Genomic DNA, 18,811 nt, shown 5'->3' on the forward strand with positions numbered 1-18,811 from the left:
TCTTGTATCGACTGACATGATATGATGCATGTCGTCACACACGAGCTGTACCTTAATGGAGTGGAAGCCTTTTCTGTTCCTGTACATCTCGGAATCCTCCAAAGGTGCTCGCAAGGCGATGTGGGTACAATCAATGCAGCCCTGTACCTTTGTGAAGCCAGAAATCCTGGAGAAGCCCACTGCCCTGTCATGGATTGCTTGGGCGATCATGGGGAACTTTATGAAGTAATTCCTCCGTGCATACACTGCACCTGTCACCTGGCGATTGCAGACATGTGTTGCATGTTGAGAGATGGCGCACACATCCCCAGTTGTAGCTTGAAACGAGCCGGAGGCATAGAATGAAAGTGCTGTAACCTTCACTTCAACTGACAAAGCAGTCCTCCTGACACTTCTAGGTTGCAGGTCTGCTTTGACCAACTCACGGATCTCACTTACAACTTCTTTGTAGAAACGCAGCCTTCTAACACAGCCTATATCACAAAAGTGGAGGTACGAACGCCTGTATCGATATACCTGAGGTGTGTAATGAGACAGGATTAATAAACAATCTCCTAGTAAAGGATTCCCTTGGAACGAGTGACCATAGCATGGTTGAATTTCAAATTCAAATGGAGGGCAAGGAAGTTGGATCTCAAACCAGCATACTAAGCTTAAATAAAGGAGACTATAAAGGTATGAGGGCAGAGTTGGGTAAAGTGAACTGGGAAAATAGATTAAAGTGTAGGACGGTTGATGAACAGCGGCGTATATAGAAACATAGAAAATAGGTGCAGGAGTAGGCCATTCGGCCATGGCTGATCATTTTTGCAACTTTAGTACCCCATTTCAGGTTTCTCTCCATACCCCTTGATCCCTTTAGCCGTAAGGGCCAAATCTAACTCCCTTTTGAATATATCTAATGAACTGGTCTCAACAACTTTCTGTGCTGGAGAATTCCACAGGTTCACAATTCTCTGAGTGAAGAAGATTCTCCTCATCTCGCCCCTTAGACTTGACCCCTGGTTCTGGACTTCCACAACATTGGGAACATTCTTCCTGCATTCAACCTGTCCAATCCCGTCAGAATTTTATTTGTTTCTATGAGATCCCCTCTCATTCTTCTAAATTCCAGTGAATATAAGCCGAGTCGATCCAGTCTTTCTTCATATGTCAGTCCTGCCATCCCGGGAATCAGTCTGGTGAACCTTCACTGCACTCCCTCAATAGCAAGAATGTCCTTCCTTAGATTAGGAGACCAAAACTGTACACAATATTCAAGGTGTGGCCTCATCAAGGTCCTGTACAACTGCAGTAAGACGTCCCTGCTCCTATACTCAAATCCTCTCGCTATAAAGGCCAACATGCCATTTGCCTTCTTCACTGCCTGCTGTACCTGCATGCTAACTTTCAATAACTGATGTACTATGACACCCAGGTTTCGTTGCACCTCACCTTTTCCTAATCTGTCACCATTCAGATAATATTCTGCCTTCCTGTTTTTGCCACCAAAGTAGATAACCTCACATTTATCTACTTTTTCTGCATCTGCCATGCATTTGCCCTCTCATCTAACCTGTCCAAGTTACTCTGCAGCTTAGCATCCTCCTCACAGCTCACACTGCCACCCAGCCTAGGGTCATCTGCAAACTTGGAGATATTACATTCAATTCCTTTGTCTAAATCATTAATGTATATTGTAAATAGCTGGGGTCCCAGCACTGAACTTTGCGGTACCCCGCTAGTCACTGCCTGCCATTCTGAAAAGGACACATTTATTCCTACTCTTTGCTTCTTGTCTGCCAACTAGTTCTCTATCAACATCAATACATTACCCCCAATACCATGTGCTTTAATTTTGCACACTAATCTCTTGTGTGGGACCTTGTCAAAAGCCTTTTGAAAGTCCAAATACACCACATCCACTGGTTCTCCCTTGTCCACTCTACTAGTTACATCCGCAAAAAATTCTAGAAGATTTGTCAAGCATGATTTCCCTTTCATAAATCCATGCTGACTTGGACCGTTCCTGTCACTGGTTTCCAAATGCATTGCTATTACATCTTTAATAATTGATTCCAACATTTTCCCCACTACTGACGTCAGGCTAACCGATCTATAATTCCCCGTTTTCTCTCTCCCTCCTGTTTTAAAAAGTGGAGTTACATTAAATACCCTCCAATCCATAGGAACTGATCCAGAGTCGATAGAAAGTTGGAAAATGATCACCAATGCATCCACTATTTCTCGGGCCATTTCCTTAAGTAGTCTGGGATGCAGGCTATCAGGCCCTGGGGATTTATCGGCCTTCAGTCCCATCAATTTCCCTAACACAATTTCTTGACTAATAAGGATTTCCTGCAGTTCCTCCTTCTCGCTAGATACTCGGTCCCCGAGTATTTCTGGAAGGTTATTTGTGTCTTCCTTAGTGAAGACAGAATCAAAGTATTTGTTCAATTGCTCTGCCATTTCTTTGTTCCCCATTATATTGATCCCCCTGATTCTGACTGCAAGGGACCTACATTTGTCTTCACTAATCTTTTTCTCTTCACATATCTATAGAAGCTTTTGCAGTCAGTTTTTATGTTCCCTGCAAGCTTACTCTCATGCTCTATTTTCCCCCTCCTAATTAAACCCTTTGTCCTCCTCTGCTGAATTCTATATTTAAGGAGATATTTCATAACTCTCAAGAAAAATATATTCCAGTGAGAGTGAAAGGATGTAAAAGAAAAGACAGCCATCCATGGTTAACCAATGAAATAGTCAAGGGGCTGTGGGGGGGGGGGAGGAACTTAACACAATCACAATCACTAAGGAGGTGGTACTCAGTAAGCTAATGGGACTAAAGGCAGATAAATCCCCTGGACCTGACGGCTTGCATCCTAGTGTCTTAAGTAGTGACAGGGATAGTGGAAGCATTGGTTCTAATTTAGCAAAATTCCCTGGATTCTAAGGAGGTCCCAGCAGATTGGAAAACACCAAATGTAATGCCCTTATTTAAAAAAGGAGGCAAGCAAAAAGCAGGAAACTATGGACCAGTTAGCCTAACATCTGTGGTTGGGAAAATGTTGGATTCCATTATTAAAGAGGCAGCAGCAGGACATTTGGAAAAGCAAAATTCAATCAGGTAGAGTCAGCATGGATTTATGCTGGGGAAGTCATGTTTGACAAATTTTCTGGAATCCTTTGAGGATGTAACACGCAGGGTGGATAAAGGAGAACCAGTGGATATGGTGTATTTGGACTTCTAGAAGGCATTTGACAAGGTGCCACATAAAAGGTTACTGCACAAGATAAAAGTTCATGGGGTTGGGGGAAATATATTAGCATGGATAGAGGATTGGCTAACTATAGAAAACATAGAGTCAGGATAAATGGTTCATGCTCGGGTTGTCAATCAGTATCTAGTGGAATGCCGCAGGGATCAGTGCTTGAACCCCAACTATTTACAATCTATATTAACAAATTGGATGAAGGGGCCGAGTGTAACGTAGCCGAGTTTGCTGACGATACAAATATGGGAGGAAAAGCAATGTGTGAGGAGGACACAAAAAATCTGCAAAAGGCTAAATGAGTGGGCAAAAATTTGGCAGATGGAGTATAATGTTGGAATGTGTGAGGTTATGCACTTTCGCAGAAAAAATCGAAGAGCAAGTTATTATTTAAATGGAGAAAAATTGCAAAGTGCTGCAGTATAGTGGGATCTGGGGGTTCTGGTGCATGAAACACAAAAGGTTAGTGTGCAGATACAGCAAGTAATCCGGAAGGCCAATGGAATCTTGGCCTTTATTGCAAATGGGATGGTCTATAAAAGCAGGGAAGTTATACAGGGTATTTGTGAGGCCACACCTAGAATACTGCATGCAGTTTTGGTTTCCATATTTAAGAAAGGATATACTTTCTTTGGAGGCAGTTCAGAGAAGGTTCACTAGGTTGATTCCCGAGATGAGTTGGTTGACTTATGAGAAAAGGTTGAGAAGGTTGGGCTTCTATTCATTGGAATTCAGAAGAAGAATGAGAGGTGATCTTATCGAAACGTATAAGGTTATGAATGGGGCATGACAAGGTGGAGGCAGAGAGGATGTTTCCACTGATAGGGGAGACAAGAACTAGCAGACATAATCTTAGAACAAGGAGCCGCACATTTAAAACTGAGATGAGGTGGAATTTCTTCTCTCAGAAGGTTGCAAATCTGTGGAATTTGCTGCATCAGAGAGCTGTGGAAGCTGAGACATTGAATAAATTTAAGACAGAGATAGACAGTTTCTTAACCGATAAGGGAATAATGGGTTATGGAGAGCGGGCAGGGAAGTGGACCTGAGTCCATGATCGGATCAGCCATGAACATATTAAATAGCGGAGCAGTCTTGAGGGACCGTATGGCCGACTCCTGCTCCTATTTCTTATGTTCTTATGTAAGGACTCCTGCCCAGCACCCTACAGGCTCTGATGTTCCTGATGTAATGACGTTGAATCAATTGTCTCCTACATAGCACCATGATGCAGAAGGCTCGTACAAGTTATGGTATTGTCAGTATTGCCCCCATACTTAAATTTAACCTTTAAAAGAAGCCGCAAATGGCAGGAAAGTAGGCAGGACAGGTTCACAGTTCTATCTCCCCAATGTCTGTATGGATGGACCACGCCTAAGGTCATGTGATTTCTCCTCTCTCCCCCCCACCTTAACTAAATTCAGTCTTGTTACTTCTCCTCTCTCCCCCTCCCCCCCCCCTCCTTAACTAAATGCAGTCTTGTGACTTCTCCTCTCTCCTCCCCCACCTTAACTAATTTCAGTCTTGTGACTTTTCCCTTTCTCTCTCTACACCCCCCCCACCCCCTCCCGCCCACTCATTGCAGTCTTCAGAAGCCGTCCGATCGGCACCTCACTCCCTGGGTTCAGTCTGCATAAGCCTTACGATCGGCACCTTGCTTCCCGGGCTCGAAGCCTTACGATCGGCACCTCACTCTCCCTCTCTCCACCTCTGCCACCCCTCCCCACCTCCCCCCGGCTTGTTTTCTAGTCGAGCCCATGTGTCCGGGCGTGGGGCCGATTCTGTTGGCCAAAGCTACGACCCTCCAGCCCTGTTTCACGACGCTCGGTGTGTAAGTAAAAAAATAGTGAAAACTTCTGAAATCCAACAAACTTCCATTTACTACGTTGACAGTAAAAAAAGTTGAAATTTATTATTGATTTTGACAGTGTTCTTGACTCCCTCCAAAATCTTCGATTTAAAAACAATACCGTCTTTCGGCGTTGATTTCTCAAGTGCTGAAAGACGGTATTTCTTAAGTGGCCAGAAAGTTTTTCGGGATTGGCTGGATACGCCGACCTCGGAGGAAAAAATTGTTGGCAAAACTGCGAAAAATTATAAAAATCGGCGCAGACTTGAGACATGACTTCAAAAAAAACTGACCTAGAAAAATGGTAATGAAGTCAGTTACACTGGCGCAGATCGTAGGGGGAAACTTGGAAAAAAATAAATGTGCAAAGGACCCAGGAATATATTTAAGGTGGAAATAGACAGATTTCTGAATGATAAGGGAGTCAAGTGTTGCGGGGAATGGGTAGGGAAGTGGTGTTGAGGCCAAGATCATATATCAGCCATGATCTTATTGAATGGCAGAGCAGGCTCGATTTTCTTATGTTCTTATGTACTAAATGAGTACTTTACATCGGTGTTTACCAAGGAAGAGGACTTTGCCAAAGCTGTGATAAATGAGGAGGTTGTTGGCTTACTGAATGAGATAAAAATAGATAAAGAGCAGGAACTTAAATTGGATAAGTCACCCAGTCTGGATGGGATGGCTCCTCGGTTGCTGAGATAAGTAAGGGTGGAAATTGCAGAGGTGCTGGCCACAATCCTCCTTAGATACAGGGTTTGTACCAAAGGACTGGAGAACTGTATATCTTGCATCCTTGTTCAACAAAGGGGAACAGGTTAAACCTGGCAATTACAGGCCAGTCAGTTTAACATCGGTGGTGGGGAAGCTTTTAGAAACAATGGGCCCAAGTTTACCACCCCCCCGCTTAGAATGGCGCACCTGACTTTGTAGAAGAAAAACCGAACCTAAAACTTACCTCGGGATTCTGCTCGCTACTGGAATGTTGCAGGCCCTTGGCGCAGCGCAGCACAAGCTGTGGGGGACGAAGCCAGGTCCCAGCACTGAAAACAGTGCCGGGACCTCTGCAAATGCGCGCGCTAGAGTGTGCGCGCATGTGTAGTAGCTCCAGGCCGCCGAGGCTGTGTGGGAGGGGCCCGAAGCCTGCCGCCCCTAGCCCTAGCCGAATGGGCTCACTGGGGTGGCGAAGATCGGATTTGGGCCTCCCTCCTCTTTATCTTCAGCTCCTGCTCCGGCTCCCCCCCACACCTTTAAGGTCCGCTGCCGCTCCTCCACCCCCGTTCAGGTCCGCTCTGGCTCCCCCCCCCTCCCTCCCTCCTCTCCTCTCCCCCCTCCTCTCCTCCCCTCTCCCCCCTCCTCTCCTCCCCACCATCCCTCCTCTCCTCCCTCCCTCCTCTCCTCCCTCCTCTCCTCCCCCCTCCTCTCCTCCCTCCTCTCCTCTCCCCCCTCCTCTCCTCCCCACCATCCCTCCTCTCCTCCCTCCTCTCCTCCCTCCCTCCTCTCCTCCCCCTCCTCTCCTCCATCCTCTCCTCTCCCCCCTCCTCTCCTCCCCCTCTCTCCTCTCCTCTCCTCCCCCTCTCTCCTCTCCTTCCCTCCCTCCCTCCTCTCCTCTCCCCTCCTCTTCCCTCCCTCCTCTTCCCTTCCTCCTCTTCCCTTCCTCCCTCCTCTTCCTCTTCCCTTCCTCCCTCCTCTTCCTCCCCCTCCCTGCCTCCTCTTCCTCCCCCTCCTTCCCTCCTCTTTCTCCCCCTCCTCTTCCTCGCCCCCTCCTCTTCCTCGCCCCCTCCTCTTCCTCCCCCTCCCCCCCTTCCTACCCCCACCCCTCACTGTCAGAAACACAAAGAGACACTGACAGACAGAGAGCGAGACACTGACAGAGAGAGAGAGACACTGACAGAGACAGAGAGAACAACACTGATAGAGACAGAGAGAGAGACACTGGGGGGGGTGGGGGGGGGGCGTCCCAGCACACTGTTGGAGGGCTCTCGGTGCTGCTCGGTGAGTAGAAACTTAATTTTTTATTTATTGATTTTTTAATTATTTTTTTCTTTTTAATTTTTAAATTTTTTTGATTGATTTATTGATTTATTTATCATTTATTATTGATGATGGCTCTTTATTTGTAAAAGTGACGTGTTTCATATTAGTAAACTTTCCTCCCCCCATCTCACGTTCCCTACGCCTGATTTCTAAGCGGAGGCAAGTTTTTTCTGAACGTAAAAAAATCTACACTTACTCCATTCTAAGTTAGTTTGGAGTAATTTTTCGCTGCCTAAACTTGCAAAACAAGCGTAAATGGCTGGACACAGCCCCTTTTGAAAAAAAAATCTGTTCTAAAATGGAACTATTCTAACTCACGAGAACTGGAGCAAACTAAATGCCGAGAATTGCAATTTCTAAGATGCTCCATTCTAAATTAGTTGCTCCAACAAAATAGGAGCAACTCAGGCTGAAACTTGAGCCCAATAACTTGGACAAACATAGATTAATAAAGGAGAGCCAGCACAGATTTTTGATGAGGTAGCAGAGAGGGTGAATATGGGCAGTGCAATAAATGTTGTATGTATGGATTTTCAAAAAACGGTTAATAAAGTACCACATATTGGACTTGTTAGTAAAACTGAAGCCCATGGGATAAAAGGGGCGGTAGCAGCATGGATACAATGTTAGCTAAGGGATAGAAAGCAGAGTTGTGGTGAATGGCCATTTTTCAGACAGGAGGGAGGTACAGAGTGGAGTTCCCAGGCTTCAGTACTAGGACCAATGTTGTTCTTGATATACATTCATGACTTAGACCTGGGGGCACAGAGTACAATTTCAAAATTTGCAGATGTTGCAAAACTGGAAAGTATAGAAAACAGTGAGAAAGATAGTAACAGACTTCAAGAGGACGTAGACAGGTTGGTGGAATGGGCCGATAGGTGGCAGATAAAATTCAACACAGAAAAGTGAGGTGATATATTTTTGGGAGGAAGAATGAGGAGAGGCAATACAAGCTAAATGGTACAATTTTAAAGGGCTGCAAGAAGAGAGAGACCCGGGGGTGTTTGTGCACAAATCTTTGAATGTGGCAGGAAAGGTTAAAAAAGCAGTAATAAAGCATATGGGATCCTTGCTTAAAAATAGAGACATAGAGTACAAAAGCCAGGAAGTTATGCTAAACCTATGTAAAACACTCGTTCAGCCCCAGCTAGGGAATTGTGTCCAATTCTGGCCATCACATTTCAGTGAAGGCTTTGGAGAGAGTAAAGAAGAGATTTATGAGAATGTTCCAGGATGAGGGATTACAGTTACATGGGATAGGGGTGAAGCTGGGGTTGTTCTCCTTAGAGCAGAGAAGGCGAAGAGGAGATTCGATTGAGATACTTAAAATCATGAAGGATTTAGATAGAGTAAATAAAGTTAAATCTCCCCATTGGCTGCAATGTCAGTAACTAGAGGGCACAGATTTAAGTTGATTGGCAAAAAGTCCAGAGGCGACATGAGGATTTCAGAACATAAGAATTTGGAGCAGGAGTAGGCTATATGGCCCATCGAGCCTGCTCCAACTTTCAACAAGATCATAGCTGAGCTTTTTTATCAACTCCACTTTCCAGCCCAATCCATATATTCCTTGATTCCCTGAGTGCCTAAAAATCTATCAACATCAGCATTGAATATACTCAGCGACTGAGCATCCACAGCCTGCTGGGGTAGAGAATTCCAATGATTACAACCCTCTGAGTGAAGAAATTCTCCTCATCTCATTCCTCAATAGCCAACCCCTTATCCTGAGACCATGCCCCTTAGTTCTAAACTCTCCAACCAGGGGAATCACCATCGACCCTGTCAAGCACGCTAAGAAATGTTATACTTTTCAATGAGATCACCTCTCCTTCAGCATTCACTGCTTGATAAGGTGGTGGATACAGGTTCTATAGTAGCATTCAAAAAGGAAATTGGATGAATAATTGAAGGAAAAAGAAATTGCAGGGATATAGAAAAAGAGCAGGGGAGTTGAACTAACTGGATTGCTGTTCGAAAGAGCTGGCACAGACTCGATGGGCAGAGTGGCCTCCTCCTGTGCTGTATTACTCTATGATTCTTATTAGAATATTACATAACAATACTACCTTCTATTTATCCAGCAAGTCTGCAAGTGAGTTGCTCTTCTGGTCTGATTAAATCACTAGGCCTGCTGTCTCAGCATTAAACCAATATACTATCTATTTGTTGTGCTGATGCTGTTGATGAATGAGAATTATCGTGTACTTACATCTTCAATTATTCCTGTGTTGCTGAGCTTTACTTAATGCTCTATCCCTACTAAATAATATTGTATTCTAAAATGGAATACAGTAATTATAAGCTTTTACTATATAATGACAAATTACCAATTGCCTAAAAGAGAATTTGCTGCAGGGGTATCAGCTTGGGGTTCCTTGTATAAAACACTTGAGGTCTGTTCTTGTCATTTATAACATTTAAAAGCTTTCGATTGTGTTGCACCTTTATAACTCCCTCTTACTCATCCAGTATTAAATGTAAAAGGTTTTCATGCAAGCCTTCCTTACAATGATAATCGTATACATAAAGACAATAATAAAGACATTGGGAGTTGAATTGGGCCGCATAAAGTTTCAAACTGGGGTGCAAGATACATGCGCACATTTCCGATGGGAAGTGCACCAGACTCCATCTTGGTAAAAGGGTTTGCAAGCACGTACCTATTGACTGCCGCCAGCATGTCGAGCAGACGGATTATGACACAAATTAGTATGCAATACTGATTTGAAGCCACAGCTGCCATTTTGCGACTCCACATTTCAGCCAATGTCCTGGTCTTAACCTCACGCAGCTGAACATGAGTGTAACTATATTTCGGAAGCCCCCCCCACCCACCCTGCACCAGTGCTATTTAAAGGGATCATAAGCCACTTCCATGTTAGTGGCTGTATTATTTCCTCTGCATGCTTGTGTAATTTTACATGTTTCCGGAGGTTTCCTATACTTAGTTAGAATTAAAGTAAAATAATAGAATGACTTGCATTTATATCACACCTTTCACAACCTCACGATGACCTACAGTGCTTTACAGCCAAATAAGTTTTTTTGAAGTGTAGTCACTGTTGTAATGTATGAGAAATATAGAGTAATGGAGTGAGCTAGCTGGTCTTGTAGATCTTTTTGTGTCCTTTTGTAATGACTCAAGAGTCTGGTTACTGTAAACTCACTCAGGTGCAACCTGATCCATCTTTATTCCAGCCGGGGAGTGCCAGCTTGACAAAGACACACAGCTTATCTACAGGTGACCAAGAACACATGCCATATGCGTACAGCCCGATGACCTCCGACTGCAGCACCCTCTAGTGTCTGGTGACCACCCAAGCATTAATACATAACAATATCCCCCTTTTAAAATCATAACAACAGTCTTTTTACAAATTAAGATGGTCTGGGGCTTTCCTCTCACGAGTTGATCGTCTCAGTTCAACTTTTGCTCGAGGCGAGCGTTCTGAGTCCGTTGAGACTGAGGGCTGAGTAGCCGATCTGCTGGGAGTGGACATGACCACATCAGAGACTAAAGGTTCAGAGTCAGTAATGTCAGCAGAGTTCTCTGATGAGTGAACAATGGTTGGTTGGTCACTAACTGCATCTTCCTCACTCGGTTCCAGTTCATCCGTGTGCCGCAGTTTAACCTGGTCAAGGTATTTCCTGCTTGTTTGCCCATTTTTGAGCACGATAATAAACACTCTGTTACCCTCCTTGGCTGCAACAGTGCCGGCGATCCACTTTAGACCTTGACCATAGTTCAATACATAATCCGGATTGTTGACCGCGATGTCACGTGACACGGCAACACGATCATGACACCATTGCTGACTTTGACGCCTGTTTTCAACACGATCATTCAAATCAGGATGAATAAGAGAAAGCCTGATCTTGAGATTTCTCTTCATCACTGGTTCAGCAGGAGGAACCCAGTAAGCATATGAGGTCTTGACCTGTAACTGAGCAATATACATGACAACCATCTCTGCAGTGAGCCCTGAGTTACACGTTTCATACTTTGCTTGAGCGTTTGAACGGCACGCTCTGCTTGACCATTACAAGCAGGCTTGAATGGAGCTGATCTCACATGTCTGATGCCATTGAGTTTCATAGATACATAGAAAATAGGTGCAGGAGCAGGCCATTCAGCCCTTCTAGCCTGCACTGCCATTCAATGAGTTCATGGCTGAACATGAAAGTTTAGTACCCCCTTCCTGCTTTCTCACCATAGCCCTTGATCCCCCGAGTAGTAAGGACTTCATCTAACTCCCTTTTGAATATATTTAGTGAATTGGCCTCAACTACTTTCTGTGGTAGAGAATTCCACAGGTTCACCACTCTCTGGGTGAAGAAGTTTCTCCTCATCTCGATCCTAAATGGCTTACCCCTTATCCTTAGACTGTGACCCCTGGTTCTGGACTTCCCCAACATTGGGAACATTCTTCCTGCATCCAACCTGTCCAAACCCGTCAGAATTTTAAACGTTTCTATGAGGTCCCCTCTCACTCTTCTGAACTCCAGTGAATACAAGCCCAGTTGATCCAGTCTTTCTTGATAGGTCAGTCCCACCATCCCGGGAATCAGTCTGGTGAATCTTCGCTGCACTCCCTCAATAGCAAGAATGTCCTTCCTCAAGTTAGGAGACCAAAACTGTACACAATACTCCAGGTGTGGCCTCACCAAGGCCCTGTACAACTGTAGCAACACCTCCCTGCCCCTGGACTCAAATCCCCTCGTTATGAAGGCCAACATGCCATTTGCTTTCTTAACCGCCTGCTGTACCTGCATGCCAACCTTCAATGACTGATGTACCATGACACCCAGGTCTCGTTGCACCTTCCCTTTTCCTAATCTGTCACCATTCAGATAATAGTCTGTCTCTCTGTTTTTACCACCAAAGTGGATAACCTCACATTTATCCACATTATACTTCATCTGCCATGCATTTGCCCACTCACCTAACCTATCCAAGTCACTCTGCAGCCTCATAGTATCCTTATCGCAGCTCACACTGCCACCCAACTTAGTGTCATCCTCAAATTTGGAGATACTACATTTAATCCCCTCGTCTAAATCATTAATGTACAATGTAAACAGCTGGGCCCCAGCACAGAACCTTGCGGTACCCGACTAGTCACTGCCTGCCATTCTGAAAAGTACCCATTTACTCCTACTCTTTGCTTCCTGTCTGACAACCAGTTCTCAATCCACGTCAGCACACTACCCCCAATCCCATGTGCTTTAACTTTGCACATTAATCTCTTGTGTGGGACCTTGTCGAAAACCTTCTGAAAGTCCAAATATACCACATCAACTGGTTCTCCTTTGTCCACTTTACTGGAAACATCCTCAAAAAATTCCAGAAGATTTGTCAAGCATGATTTCCCTTTCACAAATCCATGCTGACTTGGACCTATCATGTCACCATTTTCCAAATGCGCTGCTATGACATCCTTAATAATTGATTCCATCATTTTACCCACTACTGAGGTCAGGCTGACCGGTCTATAATTCCCTGTTTTCTCTCTCCCTCCTTTTTTAAAAAGTGGGGTTACATTGGCTACCCTCCACTCCATAGGAACTGATCCAGAGTCAATGGAATGTTGGAAAATGACTGTCAGTCAATGCAACAGCTATTTCCAAGGCCACCTCCTTAAGTACTCTGGGATGCAGTCCATCAGGCCCTGGGGATTTATCGGCCTTCAATCCCATCAATTTCCCCAACACAATTTCCCGACTAATAAGGATTTCCCTCAGTTCCTCCTCCTTACTAGACCCTCTGACCCCTTTTATATCCGGAAGGTTGTTTGTGTCCTCCTTAATGAATACTGAACCAAAGTACTTGTTCAATTGGTCTGCCATTTCTTTGTTCCCCGTTATGACTTCCCCTGATTCTGACTGTAGGGGACCTACGTTTGTCTTTACTAACCTTTTTCTCTTTACATACCTATCGAAACTTTTGAAATCCGCCTTAATGTTCCCTGCAAGCTTCTTCTCGTACTCCATTTTCCCTGCCCTAATCAAACCCTTTGTCCTCCTCTGCTGAGTTCTAAATTTCTCCCAGTCCCCAGGTTCGCTGCTATTTCTGGCCAATTTGTATGCCACTTCCTTGGCTTTAATACTATCCCCGATTTCCCTTGATAGCCACGGTTGAGCCACCTTCCCTTTTTTATTTTTACGCCAAACAGGAATGTACAATTGTTGTAATTCATCCATGCGGTCTCTAAATGTCTGCCATTGCCCATCCACAGTCAACCCCTTAAGTATCATTCGCCAATCTATCCTAGCCAATTCACGCCTCATACCTTCAAAGTTACCCTTCTTTAAGTTCTGGACCATGGTCTCTGAATTAACTGTATCATTCTCCATCCTAATGCAGAATTCCACCATATTATGGTCACTCTTCCCCAAGGGGCCTCGCACAATGAGATTGCTAATTAATCCTCTCTCATTACTTTTTTAACACCCTTTGTCCTTTTAGAATTTTGCTGTACAGTGGCCCTTTTTGTTCTTTGCCTTGGGTTTCTCTGCCCTCCACTTTTCCTCATCTCCTTTCTGTCTTTTGCTTTTACCTCCTTTTTGTCTACCTCTGTCTCCCTGCATTGGTTCCCATCCCCCTGCCATATTAGTTTAACTCCTCCCCAACAGCACGAGCAAACACTCCCCCGAGGACATTGGTGCAGACCGTCCGGTTTGTACTGGTCCCACCTCCCCCAGAACCGGTTCCAATGCCCCAGGAATTTGAATCCCTCCCTGCTGCACCACTGCTCAAGCCACGTATTCATCTGCGCTATCCTGCGATTCCTACTCTGACTAGCACATGGCACTGGTAGCAATCCCGAGATTACTACTTTTGAGGTCCTACTTTTTAATTTAGCTCCTAGCTCCTTAAATTCGTTTCGTAGGACCTCATCCCTTTTTTTACCTATGTCGTTGGTACCAATGTGCACCACGACAACTGGCTGTTCTCCCTCCCATTTCAGAATGTCCTGCACCCGCTCCGAGACATCCTTGACCCTTGCACCAGGGAGGCAACATACCATCCTGGAGTCTCGGTTGCGGCCGCAGAAAAGCCTATCTATTCCCCTCACCATTGAATCCCCTATCACTCTCGTGCTCCCACTCTTTTACCTGCCCTCCTGTGCAGCAGAGCCAGCCACGGTGCCATGAACTTGGCTGCTGCTGCCCTCCCCTGATGAGTCATCCCCCCCAATAGTACTCAAAGCGGTGTATTTGTTTTGCAGGGGGATGACCACAGGGGACCTCTGCAGTACCTTTCTTGCACTGCTCTTCCTGCTGGTCTTCCATTCCCTATCTGGCTGTGGACCCTTCTCCTGCGGTAAGACCAACTCACTGCACGTGATACTCACGTCATTCTCAGCATCGTGGATGCTCCAGAGTGAATCCACCCTCAGCTCCAATTCCGCAACACGGACCGTCAGGAGCTCGAGGCGGATACACTTCCCACACACGTAGTCCCCAGGGACACCGGAAGTGTCCCCGAGTTCCCACATGGTACAGGAGGAGCATATCACGTGACCGAGCTCTCCTGCCATGCCTTAACCCTTAGATACCCTTAAATTGGTAATAACAATGTTACAGTTCACTTACTGATATAAAAAAGAAAAAGAAAAGCTACTCACCAATCACCAGCGAATCACTTACCCCATTGGCTGTGACATCACTTTTTGATTCCTTTCTACTTCTATTTTGCTTTCTCTCCCGCTGTAGCTGCACTGGTACGCCTTTATAGGCCGCTCTGACACTGCTCCCGCCTCTCACCAACTGCCGCTGGTACTCGAGCTCCCGCTGGGCCTTTATAGGCTGCTCCGACGCTGCTCCCACCTCTCGCCAACTGCCGCTGGTACTCGAGCTCCCGCTGGGCCTTTTATAGGCCGCTCCGCGCTGCTCCCACCTCTCGCCAACTGCTGCTGGTACTCGAGCTCCCGCTGTGCCTTTTTAGGCCGCTCTGACGCTGCTCCCACCTTTTGCCAACTGCCGCTGGTACTCGAGCTCCCGCTGGGCCTTTATAGGCCGCTCCGACGCTGCTCCCACTTCTCGCCAACTGCTGCTGGTACTCGAGCTCCTGCTGGGCCTTTATAGGCCGCTCCGACGCTGCTCCCACCTCTCGCCAACTGCGAACTCCTGGAACTCAAAACTTGTGACGCAAGATCCATTGTCGCTCACAACAATGTCAGACAAACCATGAGTAGCAAAAATGATACAAAGGCTCTCAATGGTAGCTGTAGACATGCTTAGAATTTGTATTTGCTACGACAAATAACATCTTCCCTAGGAACGGGCCCACAAAATCAATGTGGATCCTCGACCATGATTTGGATGGCCACGACCAAAGACTCAGCGGAGATTCCACTGGTACTTTACTTAGCTGAATGCAAGTATTGCACTGATGCACGCATGATTCCAGATCAGCGTCAATTCCAGACCACCATACATGAGACCTAGCAATGGACTTCATCATGGTAATATCAGGATGAGTGCCATGAAGTTCACGTACAAATTTTTCTCGACCTTTCTAAGACATGATTACACGATTACCCCACAGTAAACAGTCTGACTGAATGGACAGCTCATCCTTGTGACGGTTGTAAGGTTTGGTGTCCTCACACATTTCCATAGGTATAGCAGACCAATCACCACTGAGTACACACCGTTTCACAACCGATAAAATAGGGTCATGGCTGGTCCAGATGTTGAGCAGTGACAGGAGTTCCTTCACTCTCAAAAGCATCCATTACTAACAGTAGATCTGCAGATTGAGGCGTCTCCATCTCAGTTATGAGTAAGGGTAGACGACTCAGTGCATCGGCACAATTCTCAGTAACAGGTCTATGATGGATGACGTAATCATAGGCAGAAAATATCAGCTCCCATTTTTGAATGCAGGACGATGCATTGGTATTAATACCTTTCTTTTCCGCAAACAATGAAATTAATGGCTTGTGATCCATTTCTAGTTCAAAATGAAGACCAAACAGATACTGGTGCATTACTTTTACCCCATACACACAGGCCAAAGCTTCTTTCTCTACCATACTGTGAGCTCTTTCCGCTTTAGACAGATTTCTCCAAGCATACGCAACAGGTTGTAGCTTGCCCGATTCATTTGCTTTTTGGAGTACGCAGTCAACTCCATATGATGAAGCATCACAGGTCAATACAAGATGCTTACACGGATCATAATGAACAAGAAACTTGTTTGAACACAGCAGATTCTTGGCTTTCTCAAAGGCTCTATCTTGTAATGCACCCCAGACACAGTTGTCATCTTTTCTTAGTAACACATGCAGTGGCTCTAGTAAAGTGATCAATCTGGGTAAGAAATTACCAAAGTAGTTGAGTAGCCCATGGAATGAACGCAGCTCTGTCACATTCTGAGGCCTAGGTGCATTTTTGATGGCCTCGGTTTTCGAATCAGTGGGCCAGATGCCATCAGCAGCAATCTTCCTCCCGAGGAATTCGACTTCAGGTGCCATGAATACACATTTTGAGCGTTTCAGCCTGAGTCCCACTTTGTCCAGACGCTGTAGGACTTCTTCAAAATTGATCAGCTGTTCAGCAATATTGCAACCTGTAACCGGAATGTCATCTTGAAACACAACAGTTCTAGGAGCGGACTTCAGTAAACTCTCCATATTTCTCTAAAATATGGTTGCAGTCAAACGAATTCCAAAAGGACACCTGTTGTAGATGAACAGTCCTTAATGGGTGTTGATGCAGGTGATTTTCTTTGAAGTGTCGACAAGCTCCTGGACCATATAGGCCGATGTCAGATTCAGTTTCGTGAATGACTTTCCACCAGCTAGCATGGCGAACAGGTCATCAGCCTTCGGTAACGGATACTGATCCTGTTTCGAAAATCAGTTAATCGTAACCTTGTGGTCTCCACAAATCCTGACAGTGCCATCACTCTTCAACACAGGAACAATGGGACTAGCCCACTCGTTAAACTCGACCGGTGATATGATCCCTTCACACTGGAGTCTGTCAAGCTCAATTTCAACCTTCTCCCTCATCAGGTACGGAACAGACCGAGCTTTGTGATAGACAGGCCTTGCATTGGAGTCCAGGTGAATCTGCACCTTGGCTCCCATAAAATTACCAATGCCCGGTTCAAACGAAGAAGGAAACTTTTTCAATACTTGAGCACACGAAATATCATCCACCGAGGACAACATCTTGACATCATTCCAGTTCAGCTTGATTTTCTTGAGCCAATTCCTGCCGAACAGCATTGGACCATTACCTGGGATGATCCATAATGGTAGCTCGTGAACCACACCATCATATGACACCTCGATTGCTGCACTGCCGTGCACCGGTATGAGTTCCTTAGTGTAAGTACACAACTTGGCATTGACTGGACTCAGCTTCGGCTTCACAGCCTTAGTGCCCCACAGCTTTTCGAATGTCCTTTGGCTCATTATCGACTGGCTCGCACCCGTGTCCACCTCCATTGATACAGGCACGCCATTTAGCTTCATATTAACGACTATCAGCTGGCTCTTGCTCAGGAATGAATACAGTCCATTCACTTCCTCCTCAGGTTGTGTATCCGGGCCATCACTGAACTGGTCCTCATCAACCACGTGGTGAGCCGCACCACGCTTGCTCCATTATGGACACATCCGATGAAGATGCCCCACTTTCGAACATCCATTGCATGAGTATTCTCTAAACTGACACTGATGAGTCTGATGATTGCCTCCACAACGCCAACAGGGTGAAATCTGCTTCGAACCAGTTGGTGGGCTCTGAGCAGCAGCAGGTTTCGTGTAAGCAGCTCTGCCCAAAAACGACACCATCTTGTTTACAGTACTTGTCGTGGAACTCTGACTCGTCAATGATATCTGCTTCAACTTATCATCTGTCGTCATGCATGCCTGGGCAGTCGTGATGGCCTTTTTCAAATCCAGCGTCTCTGCAGCCAACAGCTTCCTGAGGATCTCATCATGGCTGATGCCTATCATGAAGACATCATGCAGCATGTCTTCCAGCATGTTCCCGAACTTACACGGCTCAGCAAGACGTTGCAGGTTGGCGACAAATCCCGACCCGACCTGGCCCTCAGCACGAACATGCATGTAGAAACGGTACCGTGATATAATGACCCCCTCTTGTGGCTTCTGATGGTTACCCACCAATGTACACAATTCCTCGTACCCTTTTTCCGCCAGATGTATAGGTGAGAGAAGATTCTTCATGAAGCCGTAAATTTTCGGACCACAAACGGTGAGGAGAACTGCCCTGCGCTTAACTGCGTAGGCCTCTGCCTCCATGCTGTTGGTCACAAAATACTGATCCAGGTGGTCGACAAAATCCACCCATTCCTCACCCTTCACGAATCTCTCCAGGATTCCAATCGTACCCATTGTGCATGCGAAGGTTCTTAAATTACCTCGTCGCCAATTGTAATGACTCAAGTGTCTGGCTACTATAAACTCATTCAGGTGCAACCTGATCCATCTTTATTCCAGCCCCAGAGTGCCTGCATGTCAAAGACACCCAGTTTATATACAGGTGACCAAGCACACATGCCACATGCGTACAGCCTGATGACCTCCGACCGCAGCGCCCTCTGGTGTCTGATGATCCCCAAGCATTAATACATTAGACATTTAAAATATATTACTGAAAGAAGTTGCTTGCAGACATGGGTGGT

This window comes from Pristiophorus japonicus, chromosome 1, assembly GCF_044704955.1.
Source record: "Pristiophorus japonicus isolate sPriJap1 chromosome 1, sPriJap1.hap1, whole genome shotgun sequence".
Classification (NCBI taxonomy): Eukaryota; Metazoa; Chordata; class Chondrichthyes; family Pristiophoridae; genus Pristiophorus; species Pristiophorus japonicus.